We start from the raw sequence: 9,599 nt of genomic DNA, 5'->3' as shown, positions 1-9,599 counted from the left end.
AAGTTGAGGAACGAGATCACTACTTTCCAACAAATAAATGATGAGTCCTTATATGAGGCATGGGAAAGGTATAAAGAATTATTACGGAAGTGTCCTCATTAATGAATCCCACACCACATCCAACTTAAGACGTTTTATAATGGTCTCAATGCACACACGAGGATGGTAGTGGACGCTTCTGCTCATGGTGCTCTCCTTTCTAATTCTTATAATGAGGCTTATGAAATCATTGAGAGGATTGTCAGTAACAATTATCAATGGTCAACCAATAGAGCAGCATCAGGTAGACGAGTTGCTAGAACACATGAAGTAGATGCTCTTACTTCACTCGCATCTTAGGTATCCTCAATATCCTCAATGCTTAAAAATTTTACCACTAATGGGTTTAATATTTTTGCAGCACAACCATAGAATTACTTTGAAAATGTAGCCAATGTCTATTGTAGGGAAGGACATTTGTTCGAAGAATGTTCATCAAACCCAGAATCTGTGTATTACATAGGTAACCAGAACCAAAATTGAGGAAGGCAAGGACTTCAATCCAAATTCTGTAACCCATCATGGCGAACCCACCCGAATTTTTCTTGGAATAACCAAGGGGCTGGAGCCAGTAACACTTACGCCCAATCTAAACCGACCCAGTCACCTAGTTTCCCCCTACAAGTTTAGAAACCAACCCAAGTTGAACCGTCCAATAGCTTAGAGAACCTATTGAAGGCATACATGGAAAAAATTACGCCAATCTAAGGAATTTGGAGAATCAAATTGGCCAGCTTGCAACTGAACTTAGAAACCGACGACAAGGTACTTTACCTAGTCATACGGAGAATCCGAGGAATCCTAGGAAAGGGCATTGTAAACCGTTGACATTGAGGAGCGGAAAGACATTAGAGCCCAACACCGTCAAAGTTGAGAAGAAGCCAGCCGATGCTCAAGACTTAAAGGAAGTTCAACCGAGAGTTGAAATTTTGGTTACACCGGAACTAGAATCTGTAAAATCCGACAATGTAACTTTATTACTAGCTAATTCTGATCAACTAACAACTTCGTTAGATGCAAAATTGCCATAGAAGACAAATCAACCAGTTCTAGTAAAGAAGCCTCCACCACCCTACCCTCAAAGACTTCAGAAGCAAAAGTAGGAAATTCAATTCAAGAAGTTCCTAGGCGTACTCAAGCAACTTCATATCAACATTCTGTTGGTTAAAGCACTTAAACAAACGCCGAACTACGTCAAATTCATGAAGGATATCCTGTCAAAAAAATAAAGACTTGGAGAATTTGAGACATTAGCCCTGACAAAGGAATCCAATGCGTATCTTCAAGACAAACTACCCCCAAGGTTGAAGGATCCTGGATGTTTTACCATACCTTGCAACATTGGAGCAACATATTATGTGAAGGCACTATGTGACTTAGGTGCGAGTATAAACTTGATGCCTATGTCAATATTTAGGAAGCTGGGGATAGGTGAAGTTAGACCTACTACGGTTACACTTCAATTAGCAGATTTATCCTTAGCACATCTAGAAGGAAAAATCGAGGACGTATTGGTACGTGTAGAAAAATTTATTTTCCCTACTAACTTTGTTATTCTAGACTTTGAAGTAGACAAAGAAGTGTCAAGCATCCTAGGAAGACCTTTCCTAGCAACTGGAAGGACCCTTATTGATGTGCAGAAGGGCGAGCTTACAATGCATGTCCAGGACGATCATGTAACATTTCATGTTTTTAAGTCTATGCGATTTCCTGACACAATTGATTATTGTTCTACAATATCTGATTTAGAGGAATTTATCATAGAAAGGGAACTTAACTATGTTGAGGACCCATTGGAAAGAAAATTGACATCGGACCCTCCAAGTGATGAAGAGGAGGGAGAATACTTAGCTTTGCTAAAAAACTAATCAAATGAGATTTAATTCACAATCCCGTTTTGAATCTTTGGAGTTAGAGAATAGGGATTATGCCCAACCAAAAGCGAAAATTGAAGAGCCACCTAAATTAGAACTGAAGGTACTTCCCTCACATTTAAAATATTTTTATTTAGGTAACGCTTCTATTTTGCCTGTGATTGTTTCAACAGAATTAACCATTGAGCAAGAAGAGAAATTCATCTTAGTATTGAAGCAATTCAAGAAGGCTATTGGATGGGCCATAGTCGATATTTGTGGCATTAGTCTGTCTATATGCATGCAAAAGATCATCCTAGAAGATGATGAAAAAGGGATGATTGATGGACAATGAATATTGAGCCCTATCATGAAAGACATGGTAAAGAAAGAAATCATCAAGTGGTTAGATGCGGGTATAATTTACCCCATCTCAGACAGTTCGTGGGTAAGTCCAGTCCAGTACGTGCCAAAGAAAAGAGGTATTATGGTCATTAAAAACGAGAATAACGAGTTGATACAGACGAGAATTTGCATCGATTATAGGAAGCTGAACAATGCGACTAGGAAATATCACTTTCTTTTGTCGTTTTGGACCAGATGTTGGATAGACTCGCAGGGGGAGACTATTACTATTTTCTCGATAGATACTCGGGGTATAATCAGATTATAGTAGCACCGGAAGATCAACACAAAACAACATTCACCTACTCGTACGGTACATTTGCATTTAGACGCATGCCATTTGGTTTATGTAATGCACCTGCTACATTTCAAAGATGTATGATGCCTATTTTTACTGATATGGTTGAGAAATACTTGAAAGGCTTTATGGATGTTTTTTCAGTATTTGGAGACACATATGAGGATTGCCTATCCAATCTAGCCAAGGTACTAAGGCGATGCGAAGAAACAAACCTTGTACTCAACTGAGAAAAGTGTCATTTCATAGTACGAGAAGGTATTGTTCTAGGGCATCAGATAACGAGACACGGAATCGAGGTAGAGAAAGCAAAGGTAGAAGTTGTTGAAAAAATTACACCTCCAACATCTGTAAAGAGTGTTAGGAGCTTTTTGGGCCACGCTAGTTTCTATCAAAGATTTATCAAGAACTTATCCAAAATTGGTAAACCCTTATTCAAATTATTGGAGAAGGACACGACGTTCAAATTTGATGAAGAGTGCTTAAGGCCTTTCAATGATTTGAAGAGTCGATTAGTTTCGGTACCCATAATCGTCACACTAGACTGGGATTTGCCATTTGAATTTATGTGTGACGCAAGTGACTTCGCGATAGGAGCTGTCATGGGCCCGCGAAGGAACAAATTTTTTCATCCCATCTACTATGAAATTCGAACTCTGACAAGAGCTCAACTAAATTATACGATAATAGAGAAAGAGTTACTTGCTATTATGTTTGCTTTTGACAAGTTTCGATCTTATCTTATAGGTACCAAAGTGGCTGTCTATACGGACCACTCGGTAATTAAGTATTTACTTGCCAAGAAAGACACTAAGCCGAGACTGATCCGATGGGTACTTCTACTTCAAGAGTTCGATTTAGAAATTCAAGATCGAAAGGGAGTAAAAAATCAAGTAGCAGACCACCTGTCCAGATTGGAGCTGCAAGAAGGGAATTCTCCTCTTATACCAATTCAAGAGACATTTCCAGATGAACACATACTGAAGGTAAATCATGTCCATAATACCCCTTGGTTTGCTGATATTGCTAACTATTTAGCTTGTGGTTTGATGTCGATTGATAAGACGTATCATCAAAAGAAAAAGTTTCTTTACGATGTAAAGTACTATTTTTGGGAAGAGCCATACTTGTTTAAAAAGTGTGCAGATCAAATGATCAGGAGATGCGTGGCAGAAGATGAAGTACATAAGATTTTATACCATTGCCAGTCAGCTTCGAGTGGGGGACACTTAAGAGGAGCACATAATGCGGCCAAAGTATTATAAGCCAAATTCTTTTGGCCAACACTATTTAAAGACGCATATTCTTACGTAAGGAGCTGTGATCGATGTCAAAGGGTTGGAAACGTAACCAATAGAAATGAGATGCCTCAAACAAACATCATTAAGGTAGAATTATTTGATGTTTAGGGTATTGAATTTCTCAGTCCTTTTCCTTCATATTTTGGTCACAAGTACATATTGGTAGCAGTAGACTATGTGTCTCAGTGGGTTGAGGTTGAGGCATACTCAACAAACGATGCTAAGGTTGTGATGAAGTTTTTGCAGAAGAATGTCTTCACAAGGTTTGGAACTCCAAGAGCCATCATCAGTGATGAAGGGTTTCATTTTGTGAACAAGTGGTTGAAATGGTTACTAGACAAACATGGAGTGAAGCACAAGAGTGCCATAGCATACCATCCGCAGATGAATTGGCAAGCTGAATTGGCAAACAAAGAGATCAAAGGCATACTCAAGAAGGTAGTTTTCCCAAACCGATGAGATTGGTCCAAAAGACTAGATGATGTTTTATAGGCCTACAGAACATCATACAAGACACCTTTAGGGTTGTCACCCAATAAGTTGGTCTTTGGGAAAGCCTGTCATCTGCCCTTAGTGTTAGAGCACAAAGCTTACTGGGCTCTCCAACTGTAACGCCCCTTAACCCCAAACCATCACCAGAACAGGGATACGGAGCATTACCGGACCTATTAGATAATTTACAATTAATATACAAATAATTATCAAACATAATATAAAATAATCTTAAAGTCTCTTAGATGGACCCTCGAGGTTCAAAATACGAGTTACAAGTGATTCGGGACTAATTCAGGTGCTTAGAAATTTTTTTTGTGTGAACTCAGTATAACCCCTTTATAAATATCTAACCTTCCCTACAATTTCAAACCGCAACCAATTCAAAACCAATATTACAATTCATACAATTTCGTGTTCAAATAACCTAAACACATCTTTTTATAACTTAACGTTTCATTTATCATTCAAGCATTAGAGTCCAATTCTTTACAACCAAAACTTTCAAGACTCTTTAATAAGACCGAAATACATGCAACATTTACCACAGGAAAAAATACATCACCGAAGCTATGCTGAAGTCGGGATTGATCTGGACGCTGAACCTGGACCTTTGACTTCTATCGACCTACCCACGGAAACAACCGTATGCTGAGTATTCCATACTCAGTGGTATTACCATAATTCAAATTATAACAATAATAAGCATGTAATGCATAAATCATACATACAAATTTAAACTCAAATTTCATATTTCAACAATAACAATTCATCAATTAATATCATATATCCACAATTTGGAACTTGGACACATCATGAACCTTAGGTTCTTTTCTAAATCCCATATCACATTTCCATTAACAATTCAACTTTTTCGTCTCATTTCAGTAGCTCGATTTATCAACTCATTCGGTTTATCATTTGATTATAGCCCTATTAACAAAACTCAGACTTTGACGGATACACGGATCCAGCCAAAACTCTAGTATGGCACCGAGTGCCTCATCGGATAGTTTGAAGCAATAGTTGACACCCAGTGTGTCATCGGAAAAGCCGAAGAAAGTTGGTACCTAGTACCTCATCAAATCTATCCGAAGAAATATAGTGACACCCAGTGTCTCATCGACTCAAGGTCGAAGTATCCATGTACTCTTCCAATCCTATGGCATGCCAACTATATCTGACTCAGCCCGACTAGTTAATAGGGTCTCCAAATTCACATTTCAATTCAATTCCACTTTTTCACTTTCAATCACAATTCAATTCAAAATTCACCTTTCCATTTTTTTTCAAGTCAATATTCAATTTCACATTCAGATCAATATACAATTCAATTATACATACACATTCACCATCCAATCCAATTTCCATTCAACTCAAATATTAATACTTACCAATACTCATTTATTAAATATAAAATTTATATAAAATTTAATAAAAAGTTATTTGAATTATTGTAATACAAACCCGAAATTACTCCTCGACAACTTTTCCCTTTCCTTTCGATGCCGATGCTTCTGGTTCTTTGCTAGCTACAAAAATTAAAATAATTATACCATTAATTTCAGCATTAATTATAACAAATAATTGAATTTCTATTCAATTTACACCTTATTTTCAATTAGGTCCTAATTAACTCATTCACTTTACTAACTTAATTCATACTTTATTCTCATTCAAATTCCTAACAAATTCAACCTAACTATCAAGTGTTCATAATAAAACCCTAATTTAAATTTTCTTTCAATTTAGTCCCTCAATCACAAAACTTATAGCTTCTTTTAAAATTTAATCCAATTATCAATCCTAACTTGAAATTCATTCAATTAAATGCCTAATTCAACAATTTATCCAACATGAACCATGCTTAAAAACCTTTGAACTTCCAAAACCTCAACTTAATTTCAACAAAACTTTGTTTTAAAGCTTCTAAAACATCACAATTAAGTAAAAAAGGCTTAATTGACTTACCAATCAAAGCTTTAAACCTTAAACCCTTAGTTTTTCCTTTTTCTTTTCTTTCTTTCTTTTCCTGTTTTGTTTCGAAATGGCTTCTGCTATTCTTTCTTTTCATTTTTTCATTTCTTATATATATACACTAATTAATAATAATCATAAATATCTAATTAATAACAAATATTTATATTACATTTGTACACAAACATATTTTACACTTGTCTATTATCATGACCATCCATTTGTCTTTCTTTTATTTATTTATCGTACAAAAATCTTATAATATAATTATTTAATTAATAAATATCTTTTACTTAAATTTTAAGTAAATAATAATTATACTACAAGTGTATATATTATTACACTTGTATCATCTTATCACCATACACTTGTCTTAATTTTAATTTATTCCATAATATAATAATATAATTAATATAAATTACAATTTGAATAAATAATAATATATTTTATAATTAATTAACATAAAAATTTAAGATTTTTATACACATTTGCCGCCTCATTTAATGGAATAGGCTTAATTGCCGATTTAGTCCCTATTATTTTCTTTTAACCTATAATTAAACTTTTACCCTTTATTCAATTTAATCCTTTTTTTAATTACCCTTAATTAAGCTAAAGTCACTTAATTAAAACCTAATTAAGCTCACTACTAGACTCATAAATATTTCTAATAATTAATTACGAACTCATTTTGCTAAGACAGAGGTATGATAATATACTTTTTTGATGCTCGTGAATTTTGGGTCATTGCATTTCTCCCCACTTAATAAATTTCGTCCTCGAAATTTACTTGAGAAAAGATGAGGATATTGTACTTTCATCGTCTCTTCCGGTTCCCAAGTCGCTTCTTCCACACTATGACTTCTTCGTAAAACTTTTACTAAGGGAACCCGTTTATTTCTTAATTCTTTCACTTCTCGAGCTAATCTTTGAACTGGCTCTTCTTCGCAAGTCAAATCAGTTCGAATTTCAATGTCTTCAGTAGGAATAACATGAGAAGGATCTGACCTATATCTTCGAAGCATTGAAACATGAAAAGCATCGTGAATCTTTTGCAATTTCGGAGGTAGAGTTAATCGATAAGCGACTGACCCGATTCTTTCTATAACCTCGTACGATCCAATGTAACGAGGACTTAATTTTCCTTTTCGGCCAAATCTCAATACTATTTCCAAGGAGAGACTTTAAGAAATACTTTTTCCCCGACTAAATACTCAATGTCCGACGCTTCAAATTGGCATAAGACTTCTGTCTATCGAAGGCTGCCTTTAATCTTTCCTGAATCTTCTTAACTATTTCCTCAGTTTCTTGAATTAATTCTAGTCCAATCACTTTTCTTTCATTCAATTCTGTCCAACACACTGGTGATCTACCTTTTCGACCATATAATGCTTCATATGGGGCTATTTGAATACTTTTTTGGAAACTATTATTGTAAAAAAATTCAGCTAATGGCAAATAACATGCCCAACCTGATTCAAAATCGATGATACAAGCCCGAAGCATATCTTCTAGTATCTGAATTACCCGCTCTGACTCTCCGTCAGTTTGTGGATGAAATGCAGTACTGAAACTAAGCCATGTACCCAACGACTCATGTAATTGCCTCCAATCTTGATGTAAACCGAGGATCTCGATCTGAGATTATCAATAGCGAAATACCATGTAATCTTAGAATTTCCCAGATATATACTTCAACTAGTTTCTGCAATGACTAATCGGTTCTGACCGCTATGAAGTGTGCTGACATGGTAAGTCTCAACTATTACCCAAATGGCATTCTTCTTACTTGCTAACAACGGTAATCCTATAACAAAATCTATTGTGATATGATCCCATTTCCACTTCAGAATACTAATAGGTTGAAGTAGACCTGTCAGTACCTAATGTTCCGGTTTTACTCGCTGACATGTCAAACATTTACCAACATACATGTCAAACATTTACCAACATACTCAATTATATCCTTTTTCATTCCTGGCCACCAGTATAGTTCTCATAAATTCTGATACATTTTTGTTCTACCAGGGTGCAATGCGAAAGGGCTATTGTGTGCTTCTCGAAGGATCAACTCTTTAAGCTCAGAAGTAGTTGGAATACAAATCCGATTTTGAAATCTCAAACAATCATAATCATCAACACTGAAATTTTCTGCTGGCCATTCTGTACCATCTCTCTCTTTTTCAACAACCCATCATCTTCCAACTATGCTGATCTAATCTGATCAAACATTACCGACTTTACTCTCAACTCGGCCAAAAGACTCCCATCACCACTGATATTGAGCCGTGCAAACATTGATCTTAATTCTATTACAACTTTTCTACTTAGTGCATCAGCTACCACGTTTGCCTTTCCCGGATGATAATCTATGATACAATCATAATCTTTCAGAAGCTCGATCCACCGTCTCTGTCTCAAATTCAACTTCTTTTGTGACAGAAGGTATTTGAGACTTTTATGATCGGTATATATATAACATTTTTCACCATAAAGATAATACATCCAAATCTTTAATGCAAAAACTACAGCTACTAGCTTCAAATCATGAGTCGGTTAGTTACACTCGTGTGGTTTCAATTGTCGAGATGCATAGGCTATTACCTTCCTGTCCTACATCAAAACACAGCCTAGACCATTCAAAGAAACATCACTATATACTATAAAATCCTTACCCGATTCTAGTAATGTCAGAATTGGTGCCTCAGTTAACATTTGCTTCAATGTTTCAAAACTTCTCTGGAATTGATCATCCCAGATAAAAGGAACATTCTTCTATAGTAACTTGGTCATCAGCAAAGCTATCTTCGAAAACCATTTACAAATCTTCTGTAATACCCGGCTAAACCAAGAAAACTACGTACCTCAGATACATTCTTCGGTGTTTTCCACTGAACAATTGCTTCAATCTTCTTTGGATCAACACTGATTCCATCTGTCGATACCACATGTCCCAAAAATACAACTTCTAATAACCAGAACTCACATTTTCTGAGCTTTCCATACAACTGCTTCTCTCGTAATATCTGTAGTACAATCCTAATATGTTGATCATGCTCTGACTCTGACTTCGAATAAACCAGTATATCATCAATAAAAAACCACCACAAACTGGTTTAAATACAGCTAAAAAATAAGATTCATAAGATCCATAAAAGCAACTGGGGCATTTGTCAACCCGAATGGCATTACTAAGAACTCATAGTGGCCATACCTCGTACGGAAAGCTGTCTT

General features: G+C 35.7%; 1 non-coding gene across 1 annotated transcript; it reads right to left on the bottom strand.

The window, feature by feature from the left end:
• LOC121215031 (small nucleolar RNA R71) lies at window positions 1–108 on the bottom strand. The gene has a single exon (XR_005910767.1). It is a non-coding gene; the product is annotated as a small nucleolar RNA R71 (small nucleolar RNA).
• Window positions 109–9,599: the final 9,491 nt, after the last annotated feature.

The sequence above is a fragment of the Gossypium hirsutum genome, chromosome D02 (assembly GCF_007990345.1).
Source record: "Gossypium hirsutum isolate 1008001.06 chromosome D02, Gossypium_hirsutum_v2.1, whole genome shotgun sequence".
In the NCBI taxonomy this organism is placed as follows: Eukaryota; Viridiplantae; Streptophyta; class Magnoliopsida; order Malvales; family Malvaceae; genus Gossypium; species Gossypium hirsutum.
Note: the sequence above shows the minus strand (reverse complement) of the source record. Positions and strands in the feature narration are given on the sequence as shown.